Source organism: Triplophysa rosa, linkage group LG21, assembly GCF_024868665.1.
Source record: "Triplophysa rosa linkage group LG21, Trosa_1v2, whole genome shotgun sequence".
Classification (NCBI taxonomy): Eukaryota; Metazoa; Chordata; class Actinopteri; order Cypriniformes; family Nemacheilidae; genus Triplophysa; species Triplophysa rosa.
Window position 1 is genome coordinate 18,864,385 of NC_079910.1, and position 19,540 is coordinate 18,883,924.

Here is a 19,540-nt window from a genome sequence, read left to right on the forward strand (position 1 = left end):
CTTTTAATTGTTCAGGCTGAGTATTGCCTGCGGGAAAAAACTGTTCTTGTGTCTGGCTGTTCTGGTGGTCAGTGCTCTGTAGCGCCGGCCAGATGGTAACAGTTGGAAGAGGGAGTGAGCTGGGTGAGTGGGGTCGAAAATGATTCTCTTAGCCCCTTTTCTCTTCCTGGAGGTGTAAAGATCTTGGAGGTTGGGGGGCACCAGTAATCCTCTCAGCAGTCCTGACTGTTTGTTGTAGTCTCTTAATGTCTGATTTAGTAGCTGAACCAAACCAGACAGTTATGGATGAGCACAGGACAGACTCGATGATGGCTGAGTAGAACTCTGTGAGCAGCTCCTGTAGCATGTTGAATTTCCTCAGCTGGCGAAGGAAGTACAACCTTGTTGTTTGCTTGAAAAAAACAGATTTATTTAGATGAAAAAAACATAACATTACAAATTCTATTTGTATGACGCATAAGGTTGTGGACTGCTAAATATAGAGAATGTGTCATGGTCGACAAAGCTGAGAGAGACCCAAATGCGGGAAAAAGCTTTATTAGTGAATGGCAACAGTCAATAATCCAAACAGCCAAGGAATGCATAGCGGCGGGAAGCGGATAAAATATACTACACCAGAATGGGAGAATAGTCCGAAGAGCGTCGGGAGTTTCCCGCCGGGGTAAGGGGTCAGTAGTTGGGATTCGAGGGTCTTCCTCGAACCAACTCTCAGGAGGAGAGAGAAGTGGTAGCTCGTGGCGAAGATCGCGCCCCTGATGCGACTGTTGTTAGGTCGGGTGTGGAGCGAGGCCTCCTGCCGGGACGTCAACGGATACTGCGTAGACAGAGAGTAGACCTGGGACGTGATGGGAGAGAGGAGAGAACACACTGGAAAAGCTAAGGAAAACAGAGTCAAGTGAAGCACGTTCGTGAAGGCCAAATGACAAAAGGAGCTAGGACTAAGGCTATGACTAGGACTGTGGCAAGGCTAAGGCTAAGGCTATGGCTAAGGCTAAGGCTAAGGTTAAGGCTAAGGCTATGGCTAAGGAATCTGTGGTGTTGTCACATTAATGTACCGCTACGTGGCACTCCTCTATTTGAGTTGCATAGAGATGCAGAGCGAGAGAGAAGAAGTGGTAGAGGTGTCTGAGCGGATGTATGCATGTTATCCTGTATGTGTTAGCCGTAAATAAAGTTACTAAAAGGAATCCACGGTCTCCAGCTTCTTGTCTGCATTAAGACATAACAAATTGGCGACGAGGACATTTTTTTTTACAAGATTTTTTGAGGATGGCTTCAGTAAGTGCTCCATTTCCCAATCCTTTTTTGCCTTGTCCCGGTGAGCCTGCTATACCGCTAGTCACATGGCTGAAAATGTTCCGGAACTACATGCTAGTCATCAATGCTACTGGGGATTTATGTTCAGAAGCCAGAAAACGTGCTTTGCTTCTTCACTGCCTCAGAACCGAAGGTCAGAGATTGTTTTATACACTGCCCAATACCGGTGACGATCTAGCTGATGCTATTACGGCTTTGGAACAACACTTCGTTCCGAAAAGAAATGTGGTCGTGGAAAGACATGCTTTCAGGAAACGCATATAGAGGATAGATGAAACAGTAGTACAATACATTGCTGCATTAAGAGATTTAGAGACTACTTGTGAATTTGCTGACAATCTTGACGATATGTTGCGTGATCAACTTGTTGAAAATATTGCTAACCCTCGCATTCGTGAAAGATTATTAGTGGAATCTAAATTGACACTGGAGACTGCAATTATACTTGCCACACAGCTAGAGACCGCTGATGCTCAGGCGAAATCGCTGGCTACGAGTAACTTCGCTCCAGTTCAAGTTGTACATGCCACTCCTGCTTCTGGACGACAGCGTCCTAAGGCCAAATTCAAAGCACGTACCTCATCAAAACCACCTGCTTCTGCTCCGTCAGCTCGAACATGCTTTCGCTGTGGCTCTGCTGGACATCTTGCAAATGCACAGAACTGCCCCGCTGCATCTGCTAAATGTAAAAATTGCAATAAGATTGGACATTTTGCACGAGTCTGCCGTTCTGCTCCTACTCATTCAGTGCATTCAGTTGAATTGCCAGAGGTCTGTATTCTCCATCTGCCTGGAGCGACTGACCGTCTGATGTGTGAAGTGACCGTACATGCCTCACCTGCTGCTACCCCTGTGTCTCTTCAACTTACTCTGGACTCTGGTTCGTCTGTGTCCATTCTGCCGAAACAACTGTATGAACAGCATTTTCGCACTGTGCCGTTGCAAGCCCCTACTGCCCGTTTAGTTACTTACTTACAAGAGCCGATTTCAGTACTAGGATGTTTATCTGCTACAGTCACTAAATATGGCATTACCTGTCCTGCACACTTCTTCATTGTTGACACTGGCACTGCTTTGCTAGGCATGGATCTGATTAAGGGACTTCAGCTGCAAATTACTGGACACACTGTGCTGCCGTCGGCACAATCCGCTCCAGTCTGTGCTCTCTCCACTTCTCCATCACAGCGTGCTGCATTAGGCTGTGTGAACAACTTCACGCACAAGGTGAAAATTTCTGACTCTGTACCTCCTGTCAAATGCAAATTGCGTCGCTTACCTTTCTCCGTGAGAGATGCTGTTTCTGCAGAACTGGAACGTCTCTTACAGGCTGGTGTGATCGAACGGATTGATTCTTCTCCATGGGTTTCTCCAATTGTTGTAGTCCAAAAGAAAACGGGGGGGATCCGAATGTGTGTGGACTTGGGAGGGCCCAACAAGGCAGTTATAGTAGACAGTTACCCATTGCCACACATGGAGGAGATGATGACATTACTGCAAGGTGCGACTGTGTTTTCAACTATAGACTTGGAAAGTGCATACCATCAGGTACCTCTTCATGAAGATTGCCGGGACCTCACTGCTTTTCTTACACACGAGGGCCTCTTCAGATTCTGCAGGGTACCTTATGGCTTGGCGTCTGCTCCAGCTGCATTCCAAAAGATGATGGTCATCATTCTAAAAGGAATCCAGAACGTTGCAAATTATCTGGACGACATCATCGTGTGGGGACGCTCGCTGCAAGAACATGATCAAGCGCTAGAGAAGGTGATGCAACGTCTCAAAGATGCTGGGTTGGTGTTGAATGAGTCAAAATGTCAATTCAGAAAACAGAGCTTGAAGTTTCTAGGCCACATGGTGACGTCGCAGGGTATTCAGTTGGATCAGGAACATCTATCTGCAATAATCGATGCACCTGCACCAACGGATGCTGTTCAGTTGCGTTCTTTGCTGGGTCTTCTCTCCTGGTACAACAAATTCATTCCTAATTTCGCTTCCGTGGTGATGCCTCTGCATGAGTGCTTGAGAGATGAGAGTGGATTTCGCTGGTCTGATGATGCTCAACAAAGCTTGGATGATGTGAAGAAGCTGCTGGTTCACAGTCCTGCGCTTATACTGTTTGACCCGGAGATGCCGGTGGTCATTTCTACTGACGCGTCTGCATATGGACTAGGTGCTGTCTTCGCTCAAATTGGCACTGATGGTCAAGAACATACTGTCACTTTCGCATCCAGAACACTGTCCTCAGCTGAACAGAAATACTCCACTGTTGAAAAGGAGGCTCTGGCGTGTGTCTGGGCGGTGGAAAAATGGAGAACGTACTTGTGGGGTTGTAGATTTACATTGCGGACTGACCATCAAGCGTTAACGATACTGCTGACCACAAAAGGGACTGATAGAGCTGGTATGCGTATTGCTCGGTGGGCTGCTCGGTTGCTCTGTTTCGACTACATAGTTGAGTATTGTGCTGGATCTGAGAACTACACTGCAGATTGTTTATCCCACTTGCCCTTGCCTCTTCCTTTGGATGCTGAGTCGGATACAGAACCCGAGTTTGTTGCTTTACTGTCTTCTGGGCCGATTGCCATATCCCAGGAAGAATTTGCTACTGCCTCTGCTCACTGTTCTGAACTCTCTGCGTTGCGCGCACAAATTGCGAGTAAATGGCCTTCATCTTCCGCTGCTGTGGATCCTGTGATTCGTCCATACTACAAGCTCCGACATGAGTTCAGTGTGCAAGCTGAGTTTGTGTTTAGAGGATCTAGACTGGTTGTGCCTGGAAAATTGCGTGAGTCATTGTTCCGTATTGCACATGAGGGTCATCAGGGAATTGTGAGAACGAAGCAACGCCTGCGTCAGATGTATTGGTGGCCAAACATGGACACATTTGTGACGGAGAAAATTGTTGCTTGTCATTTATGTCTTTCTCTGGACAAAACTGCGAAAGCCTCTGCTGTTCCACTCCAGCCTGTTCCTTTACCTTCTGCACCGTGGGAAAAACTGGCGATAGACATTGTGGGCCCGTTCGAGACTGCTGTCTGGGACTGTCGATATGCTCTGACACTCACTGACTATTATAGTAAGTGGCCTGAGGTAGCCTTTACTGCGTCTGTTGCAACAAAACAGGTGACTACATTTCTTACCTCTGTCTTCAGCAGACACGGAAACCCAATCACTCTGGTCAGTGATAATGGGCCTCAGTTCACTTCTCCTGAGTTTGCTGCGTTCCTGAAAGACAGAGATATTAAGCACATTCGTACTTCAGTGTATCATCCTGCTGCAAATGGTGCTATTGAACGCTTTCACAGAGTTCTCAAGAGTACAATCCAATCAGCAATCCTACAATCAGCACCATGGAAATCAACAGTGACTGACTTACTGCAGATTTACCGCGCTACACCTCATGCTGTAACAGGTGTTTCCCCATTCGAATTGCTTCATGGAAGGAAAATGCGTACCCGTCTCAATGTCCTGAAACCTTCACCTTCTGGTCATGAGCCGACACCACTGCATAAGCGTGTTTCCTCACGTCAGGATGTCATGAAATCTCGCTTTGACCACAAGCATCGTGTGCGACATTTCTCTTTTCGACCAGGGAATAAAGTGCGCATTAAAAAGTCTGTATATGTACCAAAAGCTTATCCAAAGTTCACTCCTCCAGTTGAGGTCAGGAAAAAAGTTGGTCCTTACACTTACCTCTTGGATGATGGAAAAAAGTGGCATGCATCGTGTCTTGCACCCGTGCCAACTAGAGAGTTGGATAATGGAATGACAGCCAATGCTGAAAACATGATGCCCTCTCATGTTCCATTGTCTGGAAATTCAGTGTCTTCTGATGCTGGTCCAAGAGAACAACGTCAAAGACGTGAGCCCGGTTGGCTAAAGGACTATGTCTATTAGTTACAGAATTTGACATGGACTTTTGCAATTTACTGTATATATATCATATACTTACATGAAAGTCGAGTACTGAATACTAGTGAGTAGTTCGGTTCATGTTGCTTGTTGTTTGGAATATTCTTCTGCATTCAATTGGTGTGTTGCTTGGTGTAGTTCATTTATGTGTGAAATTGTTGATGCATGGCAGATTTAGTGTTCTTTCTGTTTTATGTTACTTGTTGGTTACAGGAGCATCATTTAACTAAGAGGAGATTATGTGATGTTGTTGCATCAATGTACCGCTAGGTGGCACTCGATCTACTCGAGTTGCATAGAGAGGCAGAGAGATAGGAAGAAGTAGAGAGTACGGAGCATGTGCCTGCATTTTATGCGATAGTGCTGTTAATAAAGTTACTGAAAGGATTTACAGTCTCCAGCGTCTTGTCTACAATAAGACATAACAACGGTGAGTCAGTTGCTAACATTAATTTAAATATCTTTCTCTGTGTTCAACAGAATAAAGAAATGTATACAGGTTTGGAACAACTTGAGGGTAACTAAATGATGACAGAATTTTCATTTTTGGGTGGAGTATCCCTTTAATACATTCACACACTTGATTATGTACAATTGTTTGCTGTTTTCTACATTATCAGACGCTTATGTAATGTTAATGAAAGTAAATAAATAAAAAAGTAATTGAATGCAAATTGGTTGAAACATTTGTTGTAATAATAATCATACTTTCCATACATTTATTTTTTTTCTTTTTGGATGTGGTGGAAGGTTAGGGAAAACAGAAGAATCTGAAAAATAAGGGTTACTATATTGTGGAACATATTCTCAGTCATGGCATTCCAAAGGCTGAGGCTGGAGACTTGGGAGATCAGCGGTGTCCTCAAACTTTCAAACATTTTGTAGAGAGAACAATGTATGTATATGTACAGTACAATTTATATTTGCATAGTAACATTTTAAATTGAAATTAGACTAAAATGAGATCAAGGGTGCCAGTATTGAAGATTACAGCAACTTCAAAAACATCTGACGACTGAAAAAATCTGTTGTCACCTATCGACAGGGTGCTGAAAAGACACCGCATGGGCCGTGTGCAGTGAAATGTTTCTAATGTTTACAATACCTAATTTTTATCATTTATTTGTACTGTAAAATATGATTTTTCTCCTCTATATCACAATGTCATTCTAATTTATTGACAGACCAAAGCTATATGTATCAATCCTGTCCCAATCTCTTGCTACTGTATCAATATTGTATATACAGTAACATACTGAATAAGTGCAGCCTACAGTGTAAAGTCAAGTCAACTTTATTTATATAGCGCTTTTTACAATTTTCATTGTTACAAAGCAGCTGTACATAAAACATATTGACTATAAGCAAAACATTTAAAGCACACATTTAAGATAAGGGAGAGAGAAACACAGTTCAAATATTAAACAGACTATAAATTCCTGTATGTAATATTAATTAAGTAAAACTTTAAAATAAATAAATAAAGCAGCCCCCCGGCCAGGCAAACAGTGCAAAACAGTATGCAAATGGTGGCGAGGAACCCAAAACTCCAATGGAGAAAAAAAACCTCAGGAGAACCCAGGCCCGACCAGGGGATTCCAGTTCCCCTCTGGCAAAAGCTTCTGCCTCTGCACAAGCTCGACAGTGCTTGCACAGCTAGGCTACATAAAAATAAAATAAAAAACTTAGTAATAAGTTAAATTATAGGTTTAAGATTATCATTAATAATCTAGTAGCAGTTGAAATTTTGTAGTGAAGACGTGTCAAGTCGCCGCGTCCTTTATCCAGCTCTATCATCTCAGCTCTTGTCAGGTCGCTGCTTTCCATTCTACGCTCTACCATCAGGTCTGGCCATGAACTGCATCCTGCTCGCTGTGGTAACCTTGGAACAATGACACAAAACTGGGTGAGAGTAGAGTACTGTTCTGCACTCTTTGATGCAACAAGTACATCAGTTGTGTTTTTGGTTCCGGTTGATCTAACTAATGCAGCCTAAACCCTCAGAGGATTTATATTATGGAAGTGTAGTTTATGCAAGATTAAAAAGATGCGTCTTTAGTCTAGATTTAAACTGACAGAGTAGGGCTGTCACGATTATGAAATTTGATTGATGATTAATTGTCTAATAAATCATTGCGATTATGACGATTAATTGTCTGTTTTTGAGCTTTGACATTTAATTCTCATACATTTTTGATTCAGCGATTGAAACGACCATATTGTTCTGAATACAAGACTATGTTTTTTTCTTGGAAATACATCGGAAAAAATTGGGTCATCATATATTTAAGGTTTAGGCTTTTACCTGTCAATAATACAACCGCCAAATACTTGTAAATTAAGTAAATTGATCAGGTGTGAATTGAAGCCACCATTAAAATACTATCAGTCATAGAAAAGCTTCTAGTCTGTTTTTTTCTCACTTGCAAGACTACAATAAAATTTTACTTGTATGTTAATGAAATTTTGGTAGACTGGTTTTCACGCTGAGATTTGCTTAAATAATATTAAATTGTACTGCAGGTAATTTGTATGTTTGTTTTTTGTTTTTTTAAGTGATTGTGTTGTGGTGGTACATTTAACAAGTATTACCATGCTTTAGTAACAATATATACACTAAATTATGCAATATGCATATGCACTACAGCTCCCCCTAGTGTCTTCTATAGAGATGTGCAATAATTGCGATGATCTGAAACCATCGCGATGAGGTCAAACAATCGCGATGAGACGATTATTTAATAATCGTGACAGCCCTATGACAGAGTGTGTCTGCCTCCCGGACAGTGCAGGGAAGACTATTCCAAAGTTTAGGAGGTTTTTTTTACTTTTAGTGTTATTGTCATGTCGCCATTTACATTTTACATATTGTTATATATATTTGCAGTGAGGTGTGTTGGAGCTTTGAGGGGTCATTGTGAATGTGTGATAGTCAAAAGGAGCTAAGATGCCCAGGGAAACTTCTTGGAAAATGTAACCTACTACTGTAGATCACATTTGATTTTGAATGGGAGTGGTGGGCAGAATAAAGTAGTGGCAATAAATCCAAAGTGTTGTCGTGGGAGTTTCATGGATTTGTGCCTGAACACTTCAGACCTGTTTGTTGGGTTGTGTGGTAGTTAAACTACAATACCCTATGCAAAACTAGCTAGACAACATTAACCAAAAGTAGTTTAAATCTTGCAAAATATCTTTTAATGATGGTAAATTTATTGTATATAATTTAATTTAGAGAATTATTTAGTTTCTCACACATAAACAATCAAAATCTCTGTTCGGATTAAGCTGTTAAAGAATAAATACTATTAATACACAATAAATACTCTTTTAAATACACAAAAAAACTAACTAAAAAATAATTTTCACACAAACATTCTATGAGAGAGAAATTTGGATTCTTGCCTTCATTCACCCTAAACTGAAGATGTTTAAGGTCTGTTTGACACATTGGCTTTACACTGACATCTCTTCTGCTTAATTGACTGCCATAAATGATGAAATGGTTTTTAGGAGTGGGCGAATGAGTACTGTTACAAACTTAATTATGAAGAGATCTCATTTACATGAGGAGGAGATCACATTTACATCCAAATGATATTGAATCTACAAGGAACAGAAATCAAACCTCAAAATGTTGCGATAATCGGCTTGCATCATCTGTATTTACAGGAGCGTAGCAGGCATTTTAAAAGTGCGGTATGGGGGACACAGCTGTCAGTTTAAGTGACCCTAATCGTGTAGCACGTTGAAATATGTAAAAAAGATATTAACCTTCATAACAAGTTCTAAGCAGAGAATGAAATTTCACATTTGTGTTGAATATTACACAACATATCGCTAAGGATGAACATTGATGGTTGGTGGTGCGAGTATGAACGTGTGAAAGAGAAATGTATGTTATTTAACATGCATGCATGAGTGGGAACAGGATATTTATAGCCAAGTTGCCAACAGTGCAAGGTTGTCCAATGTCAAAGTATTAGACAAAAAATACTGATCTAAATTATGAACAAGTTAAAAATAAACTAAAACAACAAAGAATGCAAGTTTTTTTTCAGTTCAACAATGGATGAAACAAGTAAGAAGAGCTCTACTGTCTTGCAGCCTATACAGCCGGAGGTGGATAAAAAGAAAACCAAAGAAGGTGCAAAATGAAAGTTTCTGGTAAACACATTTCAGCCCACATGCTCGGTTTCTCAATGCACAAAGTGGTAATTTTTTTGGCATCATAATCCATGCAAAATTCCAACCATTGTCATTAATCTCAGTCAGAAAGCAGAACATCACATCCAGTCACACAATAGAGAAAAGCACATTAACTGCGAACAATCAACTTATAAAGACATCAGACTTACACTATGTATCTTTATAGCATCTCTCAGAGATGGAGAGAATCCAGGTGCTTCTCAACCAAAAACAGGTTTCAGGTCTTTTATAAACATAATTGTGCAAATTAGAACTTTTTATATTATGTTAAATCATATCCTAAGCTTATAAACCCTAAATCTTAAATATTGTGATGCAATTACCTTTTACACACTATTGCACGCTAAATTTCTCAGTATTTTTTTGTTTTGTGTTTCAGTACAAATAAATTCTTAAATCAAGGTACAGTACATTTATTTAAGACGCTAGATTACCTATATTAAGTTTTATTTAATTCAATAATTTAATTGAAGTTTCAACTTAATTGAATAAACTTAATCCAAATTGGCAGATATACTACAAAACAGTAAGAAATTATTTTTTGCAGTGCGGTAGCAAAAACATGAACTGGTCCAGTTAAACATCTTGAACAAACAAAACCATACATGTACAAAACAGGTGACATTAAATAAAGATTTATTTGCAAAGAAAATAAAATCATTGCCTGTTCAAGGCATGAAAGCATTAAAAACACTTTGCAATGAAAACATCAAAACTGTAAATCACATGATTTCTAAAACTTTCAGTTTTGCCTTTTCAGTACATGCAATGTTAATGATTCTGTATATTGTCGTATACAGTTAATCATTTATACATTTTAATGTTTTGACTTGCTTTAGCTTTACTGTACTTTTCTACAGTAAACATCGCGGAAGTGTGCTGTGTCACGAAACTAACAGAAACTAATGCACAGATTGGAAACGGCTAATGACCTATTTAATGACGACAGTCTGTCAGATATATCTTAGTATTACTGGAGGCCCAATTATGGTAGTCAGTGATACATGATTCAGAAATGGCCCCTCAAAGCATCATATTAACACAAATGGATTCTCTTCATTACCAAAACAGAATTCCACTCAGCTGATTTCCATAATTTAATGTAACAGGGTGTAATTAACCTAAAATGTTCAACAGAATCGAATATCCATATTCATTTCACAGCAAATTACAGACATGCGGAAAAACACAGACTGTAATTACTGACTACAAACAGCATTGAGCAGGATTTAATATCAGAGAGGATGAAGAAATGAATTCATTACGCATTCAAGAGGTCTAAACAAACGGAAAAGTTGAATTTAAAAAGTCTCTCCCTTTCATTTAAACCATTTATAAATGCTTTCAGAGATGTCACGAGAACCGGCTGTTAGCCCCGATGTAACTTCTAATTAAACTATTTAATTGCAACATACTTAAATTATTTAAGATTTAGTGTAGTACTGTAAAAATGTAAGTATATTCTACTACTTCTGCAGACATAGTCGAATGTAGGGAAAACTTTAAGTGTAATGGATTCAATAAAAAGTTTTCGACTGACCACGCCCCCTACCCCCTCCTGGTTAGCAGTTGCGAGGGTTTGGACGACGCCATTTTCTTGTGGTTGCAGCAAAGTTGTTGGTGAGTAATAAACATTTTTGTCTATTTTTTACAGAGAAGCTGTTATGAGTTTTTAAAAACGCATACTGTATATTAAGTATGTTTCATTTTTATACTCTCTTGGACACCTGAATGACAGGCGAATTCGACAGGCAGGCCTAGTCATGACATCGGCTCTTCGTCTGTATTTTTCTCTTATCAAAGTGGTGATTTTGAGTAATAAAAACAAATTATTTTTAACAATTTAGGGTATTTCGCTTATCATCTTGCAAGACGTTAACGTGTAACGCTTAACGTTAACTCTCGTGCAGGTGGACACGATCACACTTGTTTATCTGTGGCGTTTTTCATTGGCCTTTTTTTGCTCTGTTTATTGATCAGGAGCTGTTAAAACACGAGTCAGACAGATTGTGGTATTTTCACCTGCAACTACATTTACGCACTTTGGCGAGTAACGTTACACGGTCTCGTTTAACCCCTGCGAGTTCGACACGGATACGGCGCAAAGCCTGAACTGCCGTTGGATGAGTTTTTATCGTCTGTGTATTTTTCTAGCTGTTTCATCGAGAGGTTGTTTGCGAGGGTAGAAAACATACTTTAAACAGATCGTTGTCTTTTCAGATGTCAGTTCGTTGGTTAACTTATGTCACTGGCTTGCGACTGACACTGTCCCATTGAACGTCCTTCGAGTTAGACATGCATGCTGTGGTTATAGTGGAGCAGAGAGTGCGACAGGACGACCAATTTAATCAATTTGATGAGTGAATTTAAACATTAAAGTTTATACAGAAGTTGAAGTCAATTAATGTTTAAGTGCAGACATAATTGGACACTCTATAACAATAAGTTTGATTGTGTTTCAGGTGGCAAGAAGGTATGCATTGGAAGTAAGTACTGTTCTTTTAACTGTGAAAAATGATCACAGCTATTTAAACATTATAGACTGAAACATGGTCGTTATGCTAGAAATGACCCATTTCCATGTTTGCATCAGGAATGTCTATGCACTTTTAAATCATTTAATGCCTTAAAAGTGCATTTATCTAACTTTCACACCAAACTGTCTGGTCAGCAGCCAAGTGACGCACCAGTTACGTTTTGCTGTCTGTCTTGTGGGTTTGCAGAGTATTGTTCTGAGGCTGATTACTTAATTCACTTGTCAAGAAACATCAATCTACCCCTTCTCTTTCCTGTTGTCATTCCACCCATTCTTCTCATTTCTTCTTTGCGTTGTTTTCTTGTCTGTGCACATTTTTCTACTTTGTTTTTTAACTTTATTTTTCTCTTCTCCATGCTTAAATTTCTTCATTTAATATTTTTTCTCTGTATCCCAACCAAACTGTTTTGTAAAATATCTGCCATATCTCACAGACCACTGAGCCAACAGATGTTAGGTCCCCTTGCCTTCTTGGACTGCCAGTAGTTTTAGAGGATGACCCTTCTGCCTTTAAGACCTGCTCTGTAAGTTATAACATTTTTTAAGTGTCATTATTATTCATTCTTTAAGTGGACACAGATTTGGTGTTGCTTCTTATAAATGAGGTTAACCACTGGAGACACATGGATTACTTTAATAATGTAAAAGTAGTTTGAGTTTGAAGAACAGTGCTACCATAATTGTATTTACACATTACAAGCACTGGTTGCAAAACTGCCATAAATGTGGTCTGGCAGCTAAGGAGAACATTGTTTTTATGTATTTTTATATATTTTTTTTTTATGCATGACTTGCTTTAAGACTGGTATTGATTTTCTTTATACATTTTCGTGCAGAATATATGACATGGTGATTGATTTTATTGTTGTACAGTATATACATTTTAGTTGACAACATAGAATTATTTAACTGCCATGACCTGGTGAATATGTTTCTGTCTTTTTAGGATGTCAATGATGAGGACTCGTACCACCAAATTCCAGTATGAATCCTCTGCATTGATGCAGAAAGTCCACATCAGCTAAACCCTTCCAGAGCGTGTATCACCTTGAAGGGGAATTCAGCGATGGAACCGGACAACTTGCCTCAGGCCTTATATCTTCTGTTTGGACTCATTTATGCCCTGCACTTGGACTATGCATTCTTATCCTCTTAAACTGGAGTGCAAACTTGTTTTAAGTTTTCAATAAAAGTATGTGAAAAATATTTTTGTTGTTTGATTGCTTTTGTATATAATTCAATTCAATTAAAAAGATAAGTGCAATAATTGGACGATATTAAGTAGAAATTAAAACATTAAGTCTATTCAACTTAAAATAGTTATTAGAACAGCTGATATGTTTAAGTAAACTTCACTCAAGTTGTTAAGTAATCATTACTTAAAGAGTACATTCCTCGAGATCATAAAAAATACATTTCATGAAGTGTTTAATTTTGCCGTGTTTGAATGTAAGCAATCTGCCAAGTTGTAAATCCGAAGGTGAACGAATAACAAAGTTATTAGCTTATAAAAAAGGTAATCGACTCTGAATCACGCGAACAAGCCATGACCTGTCCGAATCTTTAACCACAATGTACCTACGTCACTAGAAAAATCCCCGCCTACTGACTGCGAAAACTTAACTCTCTCCTCCCCAAACACTGTACTAGCTCGTTCGTGACGTGTGCATCATGTCTAAGAGAAGCTGTGTTCTATGTAGTGAAACTAAGTCAGTCTTATTTTCACTACCAAAGGAAGAACTTCTGAGGAAAAAATGGTTACTATTTATTTTTCAAACGACACCAAAGGAGTATAAACCGAACGTTTTACTTTGCGCGCGTCATTTTACCGAAGATTGCTTCATCAATCTTGGCGCCTTTACTGCAGGATACATTAAACGTCTTTCCTTAAAAGATGTTGCAATACCAACTTTATTTGGACCTGTAAGCTCCACCGAATCACAACCTGTAAGTGTGACTCTTTATTTTTGTCTTTACTTAAAATTAAATTTGTGTGACGTTATCTCATGTCTGTGTTTAGCTAACGTTACCGTTATTTTTGGGGTTGTTACTGTTTGTTTACCTAACGTTAGCTATAAACTCGTTGCGCTAATGTAAGTGTTCAACCATATTAACTCGCAAAGTCTTTATTTCAAGAACTGCGTGGTGTACTATAGTTATAATAACATCTGAAGATACGAACACCGTACACTGTATGCCGTGATAACTAACTGTTACAAGAGAAGTGTCTAAAACAGTCCTTTTTCTTACTGGCATCTGTATAAGGATTAAAGAATGATTCGTCAGACTCGGGCTCGAACTGGTAAGGTAAAATCGACGCCATCTCTCTCTATACACTGTTAATATCCAACCACCTGCAAACCGTAATACAGCAGTAATGATAGGCGGTCCATTTGCGACACATGCTGAACGCGTTTGACCAATCACAGCAGACTAGACCATTTGACCAATCACAGCAGACTAGACCATCTGACCAATCACAGCAGACTACACTATCTGACCAATCAGATCAGACTACGCTGGCGGAAAGGCGGAGATTACACAGATGAATCGCGGAACGAATCATTTGAGAGTCAGTCAAGAAGTAAGGTAATAAAAACGGCTTATTATTACGAAATAATAGTATTTTTACATCATGTATGTACATAAACTTGTTGTCGGACACTCCATAAACCAAAATAAGCCCTTAAAAATATTGAGGAATGTACTCTTTAAATTTTTCAGGGCAACAGGTGTCCTTCATTTTTTTTAGTAAACTCAATTCATCCGGGCTTACAGTGACAAAACATGCAAGCCATGTGTCTAAACATGCATACCTTACTAAAACACAGAATGCAAAAAAGTAAAATGAGTAGAAAAAATCAATAGGATGACTAAAAGCCATGAGAGATATTGTGAGAAATGTCAGATATTTCTCACAATACCTATGGGTGTGATTTGGCAAGTTCAGAAAACTGCTGTCACATCGATCGAAATAAACTGAACTCTGAGGTGAAAGGCTTAAGTGTGAAGACCTCCCTAAAGAGATTGTCTGCTCACCTGAAGCCGAGTCAGGAAACACACACATACACACGTACACAAACGCTCTCAGCAAGGTAAAGATAAATAACACCTGGCTTTTCAAATGGAAGCTTGTTCCACTCCTGCGCTCTTTCCTGAAGCACTTTAATTAGAAGAGCCGAATGATCACCTCTGCCTCACAAGCACAAAATGAAAACAAAACAGCAAGCACCGTATCCAATAAAACTCTCTCAGCTCATGCACAAAAAACATTGATCCAGTACATTTTCAATATTCCAGGCAAAGTGAAACCGTGCCTCTACTGAGATACAGTATCTTTCTTAGGCTCTGGGTTTATTGAGAAGCAGTGATGTGTGGTGGTCTCCAAAAACGTAGTGGCAGAGTACCTTCTCTTTTTATCTTTTTTTTCAAGTTCTGTTTTAATTTGAATACACACAGGGTAAATGCAAAAAAAAAAAAACGTAGAGCCCCCCCAAAAAGTGAAAAAAGTTTTCACCTACATACAAACATCTCTATTTTATGAATGTAATCAAAGACATTATAATTATACATTTAATACTTAGTACATATTAAACATATGAAATAATGGTCACACTTCATAGGGGGCAAATCTCTCTATTAACAAACCATTAACTATGACTTTTTCCTCAATAAACTCTTCATTTGTTGCTTATTAATAGTTAGTAAGGTAGTTGTTAGGTTTAGCAATTGGGTAGGATTAGGGATGTAGAGTACACTGTAAAAAACTATTCTGGATTGTGTTAAATACAACCCATTAAAATCAGTTAAATTTTACCTAAAAATATTGGTTAGCGAATAAAATATATAATAATGGGTACATTCTACCTACACTACCTACTTTTTATGAGTAATAATGGCAACTTAAAAAAACAAGGTAGAATTTACCCGAAAATATTAGCTATGACACTGCGGAGTGCGCGCGCATGCATCAACGCTCCAGCGGGAAATTAGGAATCATGAGACGCATCCTCTTCAGATTCGCTGACAGGATTTGTGGAGCAGCCGGTAAGCTTTGTTAATAATAATAATAATAATACATTTATTTTGTATAGCGCAATTAAAAGTTGCTTTCTCAAAGCGCTTTACAGTAGACATCACATCAGATACATTGTTCAACTTCTTTATATCATCATGAATGCAAATGTTGACTTACTTAAATATAAGCTCTACAGTTATATTCTCCTTTGGGTTAAAAGAAGTTACGCTGTTTTGTTATCAGTACAAGTGAGGCGAGTCGCAGATATTAGATAATATAGGTGGTGAATATCGTGGATTTGTCACGGAGACAGCCCTCATAACATAAGAGGATATGTGAATAATGTTAATTTAACTAATGTAAAAATTGTCATGCATTTTGTTTTTATATTTAACAGGTAGGAGAACTTGAAAGGCAAACAAAGTGAATGTGCTGGTGATGCATAATCTCACAGCTGAGCAGGATTTGTATGTCAATTGAAATTGATGTTAAAAATAAGAAAATTGCTTTGAATGTATATTTTGACATTCAGTGAAGACGTTGGTTTGTTTTTAAATAGAAAATGTTCAAGAATTTGTAATGTGAGCAATAGTTGTACTTGAACTTGAATAGAAGGGCTCTTTTGTACTTGCATTAGGGTTTAATATTTTATAGATGAAATGTTTGTGTCAGCAGTCCATGTTTATTTTAAAATGGAAGATGTTCAAGAAGTCATTTGTAAAAGTGAAGTGGTATGTCACTTGAAATTTAATGTAAGAGGATTTAAGTGTTTTAAAAATAAGTGTGTTCATTGGAAAAATGTAATTACAGTCTCCTTTCACCATTTTTAAGTAAATTCAACCATCTCTTAATAGTAACATTTAATTCTTTATATTGGCTATATATTACTAATAACAATTAGGTAGATGAACAATACCTGCTGTCAAAGGGTAAAATTACCCAATTTTATTAAGTAATTACTTGTATAATATATAAGGTAAAATTGACAATTTAATTTAGTTTGTTATAACTTATAAATTTAGGTGCTATTTACTCAAAAATATGGGGTAGAATATACTCCTTTAAAGTGAGTGCAAATTGAGTAGATTTTATAGGTTGTTTTTTTACAGTGTGTAGCGGTTTTAGCTAACGTTATTATATTGATGAGCAAAGCTCATCAAATATGGTTCTCCACCAGATCTTTCAAGATCATATCCATGAAATTAGTTATTTAAAACATCCATTTCAGTCAAGGAATTAGTTTAGTTTAGTTTAGTTAATATACATATTTTACAGTCTCTGATTAGTAATATAAAGCATAACAATACTTGTATGTATTCGTCCAGCAAATGCCTCAATGATATTATATACTTTACATTATCTCATGGCCATAAGTAACATGACTTTACCAAACAGGATTTAGAGCAAAGGTACCGAATCGAAACACAGTAGAAGGGACCAAGTTTGTGAGCGTGAATACAGAAAACCCATCACAAATGAATATATATGGTCATTTATTATACTCTACTCTACATGATAACAAAACAATGAAGATCGCATAAAATCAAACAAAACATTTAAACACAAATACGCTTGGAGAGAGAGAGAGAGAGAGAGAGAGAGAGAGAGAGAGAGAGCATGGCAGCGATTTCTGAACACCAATAAAAATCATCTTTAACAAGGAGGCACAGACTTAACGCAGCTATTGTATAAATAGAAACGGATACTTGCAAGCTCTGTACTGGACTGATATCCGTATGCGCGTGTAGAGATGGAATTGTTCAAAAGGTTTCAGAAAGGCAGTCCTGCAGAAAGTTGCGGGCCTCGTGATCGGCCGCATGGCTTAACCACGTGGCAGTAGAAGTCCATTGTTCCATCCCTTCCCCCAGGGGGGGAAGGGCTGTCTCCGAAGAGACAAGAGGAAGAGACGAAGCCAGAAGAGAAGAGAAGGTGACAAGACAAGAGAAGGTTTTCAGAGCAGGCTCGATATTTAACCTCATGAGAGGGCATGCCCACCTGAGTTTGAATCGACCAATCAGAGTTGAGCAGGGAAGAGGTTCTTTGTCCACTCAACAGCTAATTTGCATTTTTATGTCCTCCTGGCAACTTTACAAAATATCATTCCCAATTATAACATAATGAAAAGAAAGTGTTCAATGGTCACACAATATATATACAAGGAGGAATTGTAAAGACAAACATTTAGATATTAAAAATGGACAGGTTTGAATTGCAACAAGTCATGATTCATTCAGATGGAACGCATACAAACAAAGCCTGAATTAAACTTGTATATCTAACTGTGACAGACTATTTAAAATGGCACGAGCGCCAACACACAACCTAGATAGTTAGATATATGTATAGAAAAGAACAGTTTATTCACATAAGTTCCTATTGTCAGGGACATTTCTCTGGTTAGCCTCAGATGTTAAGTTAGAGATGAGACAGAGACTTCTCACCAATGCTTTGAAGCATAGGGGTCGTAAATATCCAACAGAGAGACAAAACGTTATCAAAACTCTAAAACCAGACCCCTGGAGCCAGGTTTTTGCTATGGTCTTTTGATGATGACAGCAAAAGAAACCAGGACAAAAGGGAGTGGGGTTGATGGCTCTTCTTTCAATGACTCCGACCATTTGGCTTATGCTAGATTCTCTAAGTGTATGATCATGCGGAGTATGCGCTTTATAAGTACTAATAAACAGCCAATATGCCAATAATAGGCATGCTAATAACAACTAGTTAACCGTGAGAATTTCCCCCTATACTGAAGTGTTACCGAAATAATTTACCTCCCACTGGAGATTTATTAAGAGATTATTAAGGAATAGTTGGTCCCAAAAATGAAAGGTCTCTTTCCCATAACACAAAACCAATGCAAGTCAATGGGTACCACCATTGTTCGGTTGCAATATTCTTCAAAATTTCTTTTGTGTTTTGCAAAAAAAGTCATACAAGATTGAAGTGACAAGAGAGTGACATGATGACAGAATTTTCATTTTTGGATGAACTATCCATTTAAGGTCACAACAAACTCACTGGTGTTAAAATGTTTTACTTCTTATTTCATTGTTCATACTTCATAACATTCTTCAACACTTCATCAGTTTGATACCGTTTGTGTTACTGAAGTACAATAAAGTAAGATGAGTTCTGTTATCTGAGTTTTGCCATTCAACATTTGGAAAGTTTTGGAAAGTTATGTAAAGTTGGCAGACGCTCCACTAGCAGCATTAACTGCAGAAGTGGTCCACAGAAAGAAACTTGCAGAAACATCTTTCCAATGTTAAAAGTAAAACTGAGTAATTAGAGAGGAATGAAGCGGCTGAAGTGCTTACATAGCCAGTTTAAGATTAGACCCCCAACAATACAATACTGAAAGCTAACTGTTTCTCATGTGTTACTTCTAATGGACATAACTTTTGCTGCGTGAAGATAAAGTGCTGCTTTATATCGGTGGCAAGGGAAAGTAGCTCATTTTTATGAAAACATATTTATCAAGACTGACACTTTTATATGTGTAATTTTATATTACATTGTTGTATGCAGTGATATTACCAATCAAATGT